Genomic DNA, 12,200 nt, shown 5'->3' with positions numbered 1-12,200 from the left:
GACTAATGAGATAATTCCAGAGTGCCTGCCCTGGGCCAGGCTCTGCCCTGTCTTCAGGGAGAGGGAAACAGACAACCTCAAGGCAAGCACAGTAAGAAGTCCTGTGGATGAACCAGTTGTAAGGTACACCCAGAGGGGGAGGGAGTCATTCCGCTTAGGGTGGGGATGGAGGCCGTTAGGTTATTACTGGCCCTCTAGATTGAGTGACAGGTATTTACTAACTCCTTGCAGGCTCGGGTCATCTTTCTCTTACTCTTGCCACCTCACTGTAAGGAGGACCCTGTGAGGGCTTCCCGGAAGAGATCCCCACCCACGTGCTCCGCCTGCCTTTTGTCTTAGAAAAACTTTAGTCAAAGAATAAATTTAATCAGAGAAGTGAGAAAATGCAGAAAGAAAGGAAAACAGGCAGGACAAAATACTCATACTTTAGCCATTAAACAAAGTCAAGAACCTTTAAACAAAGTCAAGTTCTTCCTCAAGGACTGTAGATAATATTCTGAGCCGTGTCCTTTGAGCTGTTTTGCAGATTAAAACCCTCACCAGGTGGAAGAAATTAACTGTGTGCTGCCCACAAGCCACGTAGACCCCAAACCCGTTGGAACCTGAAGGTTGATGATGCTGATTCCTGATTACTTCACCACCAACCGATCAGAAGAACGTCCATGAGCTGATCATGTCCTGCTCCTTGAACACTGTAAGACCCCTCACTACACGCTCCAGTGGGGAACACACAGTTTTGAGGGTGTTAGCCTGCTGTGGCCCCCTTTGCCTGGCAAAGCAATAAAGCTATTCTTTTCTACTTCACCCAAAACTGTGGCTGCGTTTCTATTTGTCCCTGGTGAACAGAGGCCGAATTTCGGCAACATCACCTCCTTTCACCCTGACTCTCATTCCTACCCACAAGGGAGACGGTGGGAGGCGGTAAACGCTAGACAGGGCTCCATGTGCCAGAATGAGACTTGACATTGAATCTGACTTCATCTTATTAGCCAAGGGCAGGTTATGTAGCCTCCCTGAACCTCAGGGGTTTTGTCTATTATACTGCCTTCGTAGGGTAGACAGAGTGAAATTAAAATATTGTACATGAGGTGTCCGGCACATAGTAAGTATCTGATAATATTTCGTCTTCCAGTGTGTGAAGTCTGCCCAGACTGCACTGTCTACCAGGGATTGTCTGAGGCACTGGCCCCAGGGAGAGGCCACATCCTCTAGATACCTTGCTTTTTTTCAGCACATGGCTTTCCAAGTGACTGGACTGTTAAAGCAAAAAGAACCACAGTGGCCCCACCGAGCAGTAAGGCAGCATGTTTTAATGTAGAAATCCACTTTAATTCTGAAGTAATTCTCTAGTTTTCAGTTATATATAATCATTTTTCAAGATACAGATACAGCCATAAGCCTGTCACACAAACCTATATTTTTGATAAAAGCTTTCTATTGAAGTCTATACATACAGAAACATAAAAACTTGCATGGACAGCTCAAAGCATTTCACAGAGTGCACACACTTAAATGCCGTTACTACCCAAATCAAAGAAATAGACCCTAGCCGAAGGGTAAGCATATCCTTACTTCTGTCAGCATGGATTGATTTAGCCTGGTTTTGAATTTTATGTACATGGAATCATAGGGCGTGTACCCTTCGGTGTCTGGCTTCTTTCACTTAAGATTCCATGAGAGGGCTTCCCTGGTGGCGCGGTGGTTAAGAATCCGCCTGCCAGTGCAGGGGACGCGGGTTCGAGACCTGGCCCGGGAAGATCCCACCTGCCGCAGAGACACTAAGCCCGTGCACCACAACTACTGAGCCTGTGCTCAAGAGCCCGTGAGCCACAGCTACTGAACCCGCGTGCGCCACAGCTGCTGAGGCCCGCGCGCCTAGAGCCCATGCTGTGCACAAGACAAGCCACGACAATGAGAAGCCCGCGCACCACAATGAAGAGCAGCCCCCGCTCGCCGCAACTAGAGAAAGCCCGTGCACAGCAAGGAAGACCCAACACGGCCAATAAATAAATAAATAAATTTATTTTAAAAAAAAAGATTCCATGAGATTCATCCATGTTGCTTTGTAACAGGAGCTTATGCTGTCTTTATTGCTGTACAGTATTTCTCCATTCTACTGTCAATGAGATGTTCAGCTTTTCCTGTGGGGTGGGGGCGGGGGAGGGCAGCTGAATGTCTAATGAAATCAACATCTACACATATACTGGTACATACACTTTCTCATTTCTGCTGAGTGCCTGCCTTGGAGTGGAATTGCTGAATCATCAGGTGGATTTCAGCTGTAATAGATACAGCCAAACTGTTTTCCAGAATGTGTTTCCCAGTTTACATTGCCACCCTCAGTGTGTGAGGAGATATGTGTTTATTTTGCCCCAAAATGCGCTGAAATTGAATATTTCTCAAACTTCTATCTCTGTATCTAGCTCCTCTAAATAGCTGTTAAATTCAATGCTGTCAAGTATAATCCCCGGGGGTTACCACTAGATTATAAAACTGGAAAATGTCATCTCCAAGTTTTCAGATTTCAGTCTCGAATGATGTTAAAAATAAATCAGAATAGCAATTTCCCTCAGCTTAAAAAATGACAACTACTTAGATACTCTACGACTGTCCTTTTAGATTTCAGATTTTTTAACTTGTAATTTGGGGCTGAACCTTCCTTCTGTCTGTCTTGGTTACAGACAATGAGGATTTCGGAGAAACCACTGTATGCCCTGGTGAAAAAGAAAAGTTTCTTTGTTTTAGAGGTCAAAGGCTAATGTAGCTTTTTTTCTTCTGGGATCCAGGGAAGCTTTAATTTATTCCCTTTGATATAAGTCATTAAACTGCCCTTTTAGTAGCTTAAATTGTAATTGCTGAGTAAATACATGTGTTTGTCAGAGTTGAAAGGTCAGACATCGCTGGGAAGGTCAGGCCATTGTTTGGCCACAGAGCCAGTATTGTGAGCTGCTGAAATACGACCTTTGCTGCTGTGCCTTCCTGGCGACCTCAGGCCAACTTCTGTTGGCGGCCTGTGGTCGTCCATATATTAGATTTCTCCACTGTAGATCAAAGGTAGGTAAAGACTCGGTCCTACTGGGTAGTTTGAACAGTGTTGCTCTTGGGATCTGGCATCGAGTTTACCTCGGGATACTAATAGTAATGTAATAGGATAGCTCTGCTCCAACCAATTTTATCCTGAACAGAGAGGTATTTTACAGCTAAAATTTAAACAGCAATCTCTCAGTTTTAGAAGAAGTTTAAGGTAATAGAATTTTCTCAATTTTAAGGTGTCCCTGCATAAAATTTCTTAAGCTTCTTGGCCCTTGTCACCACTTGATTCTAGTTTAGATGCTGTGAAAGCTGGCATAAACTTTTATAGCACTTGGTTATGTTTTGCTTAATTTATCCATATTTCATGATATTCCCCAAAAGTGTTTGGTGCTCCACTGTATGAGGATGTTTGAGAATAGTGAGTCTGGAAGGAGAGATGGTGGTTCCAAAGCATTGTTGTGGTGGCAGGTACTGTGTGTAGGTCCCTAATGTCTGGCTTCCAGTTTCACCCAGCCTGATGCTGGGTTTCATGGTGTGGCCGCCCTTCCCTTTCAGCCAGTTCTGCTCCCATTGCCAATTTTTTTTTTTTAAGTTGATTTACAATATCGTGTTAGTTTCAGGTGTACAGCACAGTGATTCAGTTTTATATGTATATATATGTTAATAACCTGTATATATAGGTTATTACAAAATATTGAGTATAGTTCCCTGTGCTATACAGTAGGTCCTTGTTGGTTATCTGTTTTATCTAGTAGTGTGTATATGTTAATCCCAGTCTCCTAATTTATCCCTCCCCCACCCCCCTCTCCGTTGCCAGGCTGGTGTTTTCTCCCCCTTGTTGTTTTCTTAACCTGAGGGCCTGCAGGTTCCTCAGGAGTTGTGGCCGTGCTGGTGGAGGTGATGCCCAAGGGGAGGTCACAGAGCCCAGCTGACCCTTTGTGATCAGGATTTGCCCACCAATACAACCGTGAAACACCTTGATTTTCCTAAGATTGGCGGGGGGTCTCCCTATGGATTCTGTTTAATATATGTATGTTTGCATATTTACTTTAGTGATTTTCAGTTCATCTAGATGAGTGAAGTGAGTCTTTTAGGGAATGACACGAAGATTCTTACTGATATAAAAGCAGTCCCCAGCTAGCATACTGTACTGTTGTCTGGCATGTCCCAAGCCCTCAAGCTAATAACAGCAAATAGATTGTATCTGACCTATCAACTCCAGTTAATTGCGGGTGGTTTTCTGGTGTTCTTGAGGATTTGAGGCCTTATCCCTCTCTTAGGAAGGGGAAGAAATGCTGTTTCCTATTAGCAATGCCTGCCATGGGTTGGGTAGGGAAGGGGCCACCACATGTTCCCTTCTGGGTTTCTAACAGGATGAGGGAGTCTGGCACCAGGGAGCCAGCATTCGGCAAGAATGAGTCCTCCGGGCACTCTGACTTTTCCACAGCTTCTGTTCTGAGAAGCTCTGAGTCATTAGCACGGCAGCTCAGTGCTTAGGCTGGGAGCCTAAACCTCCGTGGGTTCAAATCCCAGCTCCACTTCACTAGCTGTGCGTCTTGGCAGAGACCTTTACACTCTGGGAAACTAGGTATTCACTCAGCAATTACAATTAAACTGCCAAACGGGTAGTTCAATTACACTCAAACCTCGTTTTACTGTAATTTGCAGACATTTGCATTTTTTACAAATTGAAGGTGTGTGGCAACCCCGCATCAGGCAAGTCTATCGGTGCCATTCTCCCAAGAGCATTTGCTCACCTTGTGTCTCTGTGTCACATTTTGGTAATTCTCGCCATAGTTCAAACTTTTTCATTATTATTATATTTGTTATTGTGATCGGTGATCTTTCATGTTACTATTGTAATTTTTTGTCTTGCATTTTAAAATTCAGGTATGTACATTGCTTTTTTTAGACATAATGCTATTGCACACGTAATAGACTACAGTATAGTGTAAACATAACTTTTAGATGCACCAGGAAACTAGAGAATTCATGTGACTCACTTTATTTATTTATTTTTTAAAACAATAGAAATGCATTCTCCCACAGTTCTGGAGGCTAGAAGTTCAAAATTAAAGTGATGGCAGGGCGGAGCTCCCTCTGAAGCCTGTGGAGGAGACTCCATTCTTCTTCCCTCCTCCTGGCTTCTGGTGGCTGGTCGTTGATCCTGGCGCTCCTCCAAGCTCCTGTGCACTCCTCGGCTCACAGTATATGCAGTACTTCAGTCTCTGCCTTCCTGGTCACAGGGCATTGTCCCCTTGCCTCTCTGTGTCTCTCTTCTTCATATAAGGACAATAGTCACTTTGGATTAAGCCCACCCTTCTCCAGGATAATCTCATCTTTGCTAATTACATCTGCAATGACCCTATTTCCAAATAAGGTCACATTCTGAGGTACTGGCGGCTAGGGCTTCAACAAAGCATCTTTGAGGGACACACTTCAACCCATAACACTCAGGGTTGCTTCCTAGTCCACTGTCAGTTCCCTTAGCCCTGCCCCTAGCTTGTTAAAGAATCCGTTCATTGAACCTTCTTCATTTACCCCTTTGAGTGTGCGATTCCTGCTCTGAAATGGATCTTTGACCCTTACGAGCTGTGTGACCTTGGGCAAGACACTTAACCTGTCTGAGGTTCCTTCACCTCTAAAATGAAAATAATTTTCATACCTTCCCTACCTAATTCACTGAGTTGCTGAAAGGTCTTTGTAAACCAAAGAGGCCCATAGCACTGACGGGGATCATTATCATTCTGTGTGTGTTGAAAGGTACGGCTAGGAAAGGGCCATGTCTAGACTGTTCTCTTTGATCTGAACAGAACCTAGCACCACATACCAATACATGCTGAATAAATGCTTCTTGATGTTGTTGATGACCTATCTCGTGCATCCTGGCCGGTATTGAGAGGCTGAACACTGAACTGCTCCCCGGAAGACTTGCTTTATTGAGGACATTTAGTTCCTCCTCAAGGGCTATAGATAATATTCTCAGCCATATCCTGCGAGCTGTTTTGTAGATCCTGAAACTCCTACCAGGTAGAAGAAGTTAACTACACAATGACCAGACCGTAGCCATGACATAAGCTGCCCCATGTCCTCAGCCTGCCTATAATTCCGAGAATTGGCCTCAAATAAATGAGAACAAACCGACCCTGGAACTGAAGATCAACTGTACTTAAAACAATCAAGATGACGCTGATCAGACAACCGCGTGACCAGTTTCCAGATGACTGTCGGAGCTGACTGTGCCGTTTCTGCATGTAGCCCCCTCCCTCCACTTAGAAAAGCTCTTACCCCCTGATTGTGTGCGTGGGGGGCAGTGGGCCTGTGGACAGCCGTCTGCCCCATCCCCTCCCCCGGTTGCCGGCATCTGACATAAAGCAAACTTTCCTTTCCCCCAAACTTGCCTCTTTATTGGCTTTTGAGCAGCGAGCGGCTGGACCCCACTTTTGGTTACAGTATCCCAAGTGATAGATATTAACATTTACTGAGCATTTTTCACATGTCAGGCGCTTTTCTAAGGGCTTCACATGTGTGAAGTCACTCTTGGAGGCACTCGCAGTCCAGCTAGGGACCAATGGGGGCAGGTACATGGTGCAACGGGAGAATCGGGTGGTATTGGTCAGGCCTCAGTGTTGCAAGTAACAGAAACCTGCTCAAATTAGCATGCATTTGAAAAATAAAAATCCTTCTTTTTTTTTGGCTCAGAAATCTGTGAAGTCTCAGCAATGGATAAGCACAACAGCTAAGACTTACTGGGGGAACTATATTCAATATTCTGTAATAAACCATGATGGATGAGAATTTGAAAAAGAATATATATATATACACAATATATATATGTATGACTGAATCACTCTGCTGTACACCAGAAACACACACAACATTGTAAATCAACTATACTTCAATTAAAAAGACTTATTGAGGGCTTCCCTGGTGGCGCAGTGGTTGAGAGTCCGCCTGCCGATGCAGGGGACACGGGTTCGTGCCCCGGTCCGGGAGGATCCCACATGCCGCGGAGCGGCTGGGCCCGTGAGCCATGGACGCTGAGCCTGCGCGTCAGGAGCCTGTGCTCCGCAACGGGAGAGGCCACAACAGTGAGAGGCCCGCGTACCGCAAAAAAAAAAAAAAAAAAAGACTTATTGAGAGTTTTCTATGGGCCAGGCACTGTACTAAGCACTTTGCATGCATTTTTTAATTTATTTTTTATACAGCAGGTTCTTATTAGTTATCTATTTTATACATATTAGTGTATATATATCAATCCCAATCTCCCAATTCCTCCCACCACCACCACCCTGCCCTCCTGCTTTCCCCGCTTTGTGTCCATATGTTTGTTCTCTACATCTGTGTGTGTATTTCTGCCTTGCAAACTGGTTCATTTGTACCGTTTTTCTAGATTCCACATATATGCATTAATATACGATATTTGTTTTCCTCTTTGTGACTTACTTCACTCTGTACGACAGTCTCTACGTCCATCCACATCTCTACAAATGTGGCTGAGTAATATTCCATTGTATATATGTACCACATCTTCTTTATCCATACGTCTGTCGATGGGCATTTAGGTTGCTTCCATGACCTGGCTATTGTAAATAGTGCTGCAATGAACATTGGGGTGCATGTGTCTTTTTGAATTATGGTCTTCTCTGGGGTATATGCCCAGTAGTGGGGTTGCTGGGTCATATGGTAATTCTATTTTTAGTGTTTTTTTTTTTTTTTTTTTGCGGTACTTGGGCCTCTCACTGTTGTGGCCTCTCCCGTTGCGGAGCACAGGCTCCGGACGCGCAGGCTTAGGGCCATGGCTCACGGGTCCAGCCGCTCCACGGCACGTGGGATCTTCCCGGACCGGGGCACGAACCCACGTCCCCTGCATAGGCAGGCGGACTCTCAACCACTGTGCCACCAGGGAAGCCCTATTTTTAGTTTTTTAAGGAACCTCCATACTGTTCTGCATAGTGGCTGTATCAATTTACATTCCCACCAACAGTGCAAGAGGGTCCTGTTTTCTCCACACCCTCTCTAGCATTTGTTGTTTGCAGATTTTCTGATGATGCCCATTCTAACCGGCGTGAGGTGATACTTCATGGTAGTTTTGATTTGCATTTCTCTAATAATTAGTGATGATGAGCAGCTTTTCATGTGCCTCTTGGCCATCTGAATGACTTCTTTGGAGAAATGTCTATTTAGGTCTTCTGCCCATTTTTGGATTGGGTTGTTTGTTTTTCTAATATTGAGCTGCATGAGCTGTTTATATATTTTGGAGATTAATCCTTTGTTGATTCGTTTGCAAATATTTTCTCCCATTCTGAGGGTTGTCTTTTCGTCTTGTTTATAGTTTCCTTTGCTGTGTAAAAGCTTTTAAGTTTCATTAGGTCCCATTTCTTTATTTTTGTTTTTATTTCCATTACTCTAGGAGGTGGGTCAAAAAAGATCTTCCTGTGATTTATGTCAAAGAGTGTTCTTCCTATGTTTTTCTCTAAGAGTTTTATAATGTCTGGTCTTACATTTTTTAGGTCTTTGATAGATTTTGAGTTTATTTTTGTGTACGGTGTTAGGGAGTGTTCTAATTTCATTCTTTTACATGTAGCTGTCCAGTTTTCCCAGCACCACTTATGGAGGAGACTGTCTTTTCTCCATTTTATATACTTGACTCCTTTGTCATAGATTAGTTGACCACAGGTGGGTGGGTTTATCTCTGGGCTTTCTCTCCTGTTCCATTGATCTATATTTCTGTTTCTGTGCCAGTACCATATTGTCTTGATTACTGTAGCTTTTAGTATACTCTGAAGTCAGGGAGTCTGATTCTTCCAGCTCCGTTTTTTTTTTTCCCCTCAAGATTGCTTTGGCTATTCGGGGTCTTTTGTGTCTCCATACAAATTTTAAGATTTTTTGTTTCAGTTCTGTAAAAATGCCATTGGTAATTTTATAGTGATTGCATTGAATCTGTAGATTGCTTTGGGTAGTATAGTCATTTTCACAATATTGATTCTTCCAATCCAAGAACATGGTATATCTCTCCATCTGTTTGTGTCATCTTTGATTTCTTTCATCAGTGTCTTATAGTTTTCTGAGTACAGGTCTTCTACCTCCTTAGGTAGGTTAATTCCTAGGTATTTTATTATTTTTGTTGCAATGGTGAATGGAATTGTTTCCTTAATTTCTCTTTCTGATCTTTCATTGTTAGTGTATAGGAATGCACAAGATTTCTGTGCATTAATTTTGTATCCTGAAACTTTACCAAATTCATTGATGAGCTCTAGTAGTTTTCTGGTGGCATCTTTAGGATTATCTTTGCATCGTATCATGTCATCTGCAAACAGTGACAGTTTTACCTCTTCTTTTCCAATTTGGATTCCTTTTATTTCTTTTTCTTCTCTGATTGCCATGGCTAGGACTTCCAAAACTATGTTGAATAATAGTGGAGAGAGTGGACATCCTTGTCTTGTTCCTGATCTTAGAGGAAATGCTTTCAATTTTTCACCATTGAGAATGATGTTTGCTGTGGGCTTGCCATATATCGCCTTTATTATGTTGAGGTAGGTTCCCCCTATGCCCACTTTCTGGAGAGTTTTTATCATAAATCGGTGTTGAATTTTGTCAAAAGCTTTTTCTGCATCTATTGAGTTGATCATATGGTTTTCATTCTTCAGTTTGTTAATATGGTTTATCACATTGATTGATTTGCATATATTGAAGAATCCTTGCATCCCTGGGATAAATCCCACTTGATCATGTGTATGATCCTCTTAATGTGTTGTTGGATTCTGTTTGCTAGTATTTTGTTGAGGATTTTTGCATCTATATTCATCAGTGATATTGGTCTGTAATTTTCTTTTTCTGTAGTATCTTTGTCTGGTTTCGGTATCAGAGTGATGGTGGCCTCATAGAATGACTTTGGAAGTGATCCTTCCTCTGCAATTTTTGGAAGAGTTTGAGAAGGATGAGTGTTAGCTCTTCGCTAAATGTTTGATAGAATTCACCTGTGAAGCCATCTGGTCCTAGACTTTGTTTGTTGGAAGATTTTTAATCACAGTTTCAATTTCATTACTTGTGATTAGTCTGTTCATATTTTCTATTTCTTCCTGGTTCAGTCTTGGAAGGTTATACCTTTCTAAGAATTTGTCCATTTCTTCCAGGTTGTCCGTTTTATTGGCATAGAGTTGCTTGTAGTATTGTCTTAGGATACTTTGTATTTCTGTGGTGTCCATTGTAACTTCTCCTTTTTCATTTCTAATTTTATTGATTTGAGTCCTCTTCCTCTTTTTCTTGATGAGTCTGGCTAAAGGTTTATCAATTTTGTTTATCTTCTCAAAGAACTAGCTTTTAGTTTTATTTATCTTTGCTATTGTTTTCCTCAAAGAACCAGCTTTTAGTTTTATTGATCTTTGCTATTGTTTTCTTTGTTTCTATTTCATTTATTTCTACTCGGATCTTTATGATTTGTTTCCTTCTACTAACTTTGGGTTTTGTTTGTTCTTCTTTCTCTAGTTCCTTTAGGTGTAACGTTAGATTGTCTATTTGAGATTTTTCTTGTTTCTTGAGGTAGGGTTGTATTGCTATAAACTTCCCTCTTAAACTGCTTTTGCTGCATCCCATAGGTTTTGGATCGTCATGTTTTTGTTGTCATTTGTCTCTAGGTATTTTTTGATTTCCTCTGATTTCTTCAGTGATCTCTTGGTTATTTAGTAACGTATTGTTTAGCCTCCATGTGTTTGTGGTTTTTATGTTTTTTTTCCCTGTAATTGATTTCTAATCTCATAACATTGTGGTCAGAAAAGATGTTTGATATGATTTCAATTTTTTAAAATTTGCTGAGGCTTGATTTGTTGACCCAAGATGTGACCTATTGTGGAGAATGTTCCGTGTGCACTTGAGAAGAAAGTGTAATCTGCTGTTTTTGGATGGAGTGTCCTATAAATATCAATTAAATCTATCTGGTCTATTGTGTCATTTAAAGCTTGTATTTCCTTATTAATTTCCTGTCTGGATGATCTGTCTGTTGGTGTAAATGAGGTGTTAAAGTCCCCCACTATTACTGTGTTACTATCAATTTCCTCTTTTATAGCTGTTGGCATTTGCCTTGTGTATTGAGGTGCTCCTCTGTTGGGTGCATATTTATTTAGAATTGTTATATCTTCCTCTTGGATTGATCCCTTGATCATTATGTAGTGTCCTTGCTTGTCTCTTGTAACATCCTTTATTTTAAAGTCTATTTTGTCTGATATGAGTATAGCTACTCCAGCTTTCTTTTGATTTCCATTTGCATGGAATATCTTTTTCTATCCCCTCACTTTCAGTCTGTATGTGTCCCTAGGTCTGAAGTGGGTCTCTTGTAGACAGCATATATATAGGTCTTGTTTTTGTATCCATTCAGCAAGCCTGTGTCTTTTGGTTGGAGCATTTAATCCATTTACATTTAAGGTAATTATTGATATGTATGTTCCTATTACCATTTTCTTAATTGATTTGGGTTTGTTTTTGAAGGTCCTTTTCTTCTCTTGTGTTTCCTGCATAGAGAAGTTCTTTTACCATTGTTGTAGGGCTGGTTTGGTGGTGCTGAATTCTCTTAGCTTTTGCTTGTCTGTAAAGCTTTTGATTTCTCTGTTGAATCTGAATGAGATCCTTGCCAGGTAGAGTAATCTTGATTCTTCCCTCTCATCACTTTAAATATATTGTGCCACTCCCTTCTGGCTTGTAGAGTTTCTGTTGATAAATCAGCTGCTAACCTTATGGGAGTTCCCTTGTATTTTATTTGTCATTTTTCCCCTGTTGCTTTTAATGATTTTTCCTTGGCTTTAACTCTTGTCAGTTTGATTACTCTGTGTCTCAGTGTGTCTCTCTTTGGGTTTATCCTGCCTGGGACTCTCTGCGTTTCCTGGACTTGGGTGGCTATTTCCTTTTCCGTGTTAGGGAAGTTTTTTTTTTTTTTTTTTTTTTTTGCGGTAAGCGGGCCTCTCACTGTTGTGGCCTCTCCTGTTGTGGAGCACAGGCTCCGGACGCACCGGCTCAGCGGCCATGACTCACGGGCCCAGCCGCTCCGCGGCATGTGGGATCCTCCCAGACCGGAGCACGAACCCGTGTCCCCTGCATCGGCAGGTGGACTCTCAACCACTGCACCACCAGGGAAGCCCTAGGGAAGTTTTTGACTATAATCTCTTCAAATGTTT

The sequence above is a fragment of the Orcinus orca genome, chromosome 4 (assembly GCF_937001465.1).
Source record: "Orcinus orca chromosome 4, mOrcOrc1.1, whole genome shotgun sequence".
NCBI lineage: Eukaryota > Metazoa > Chordata > Mammalia > Artiodactyla > Delphinidae > Orcinus > Orcinus orca.
The sequence above is the reverse complement of the archived record's forward strand: the minus strand, read 5'-3'. Positions refer to the sequence as shown.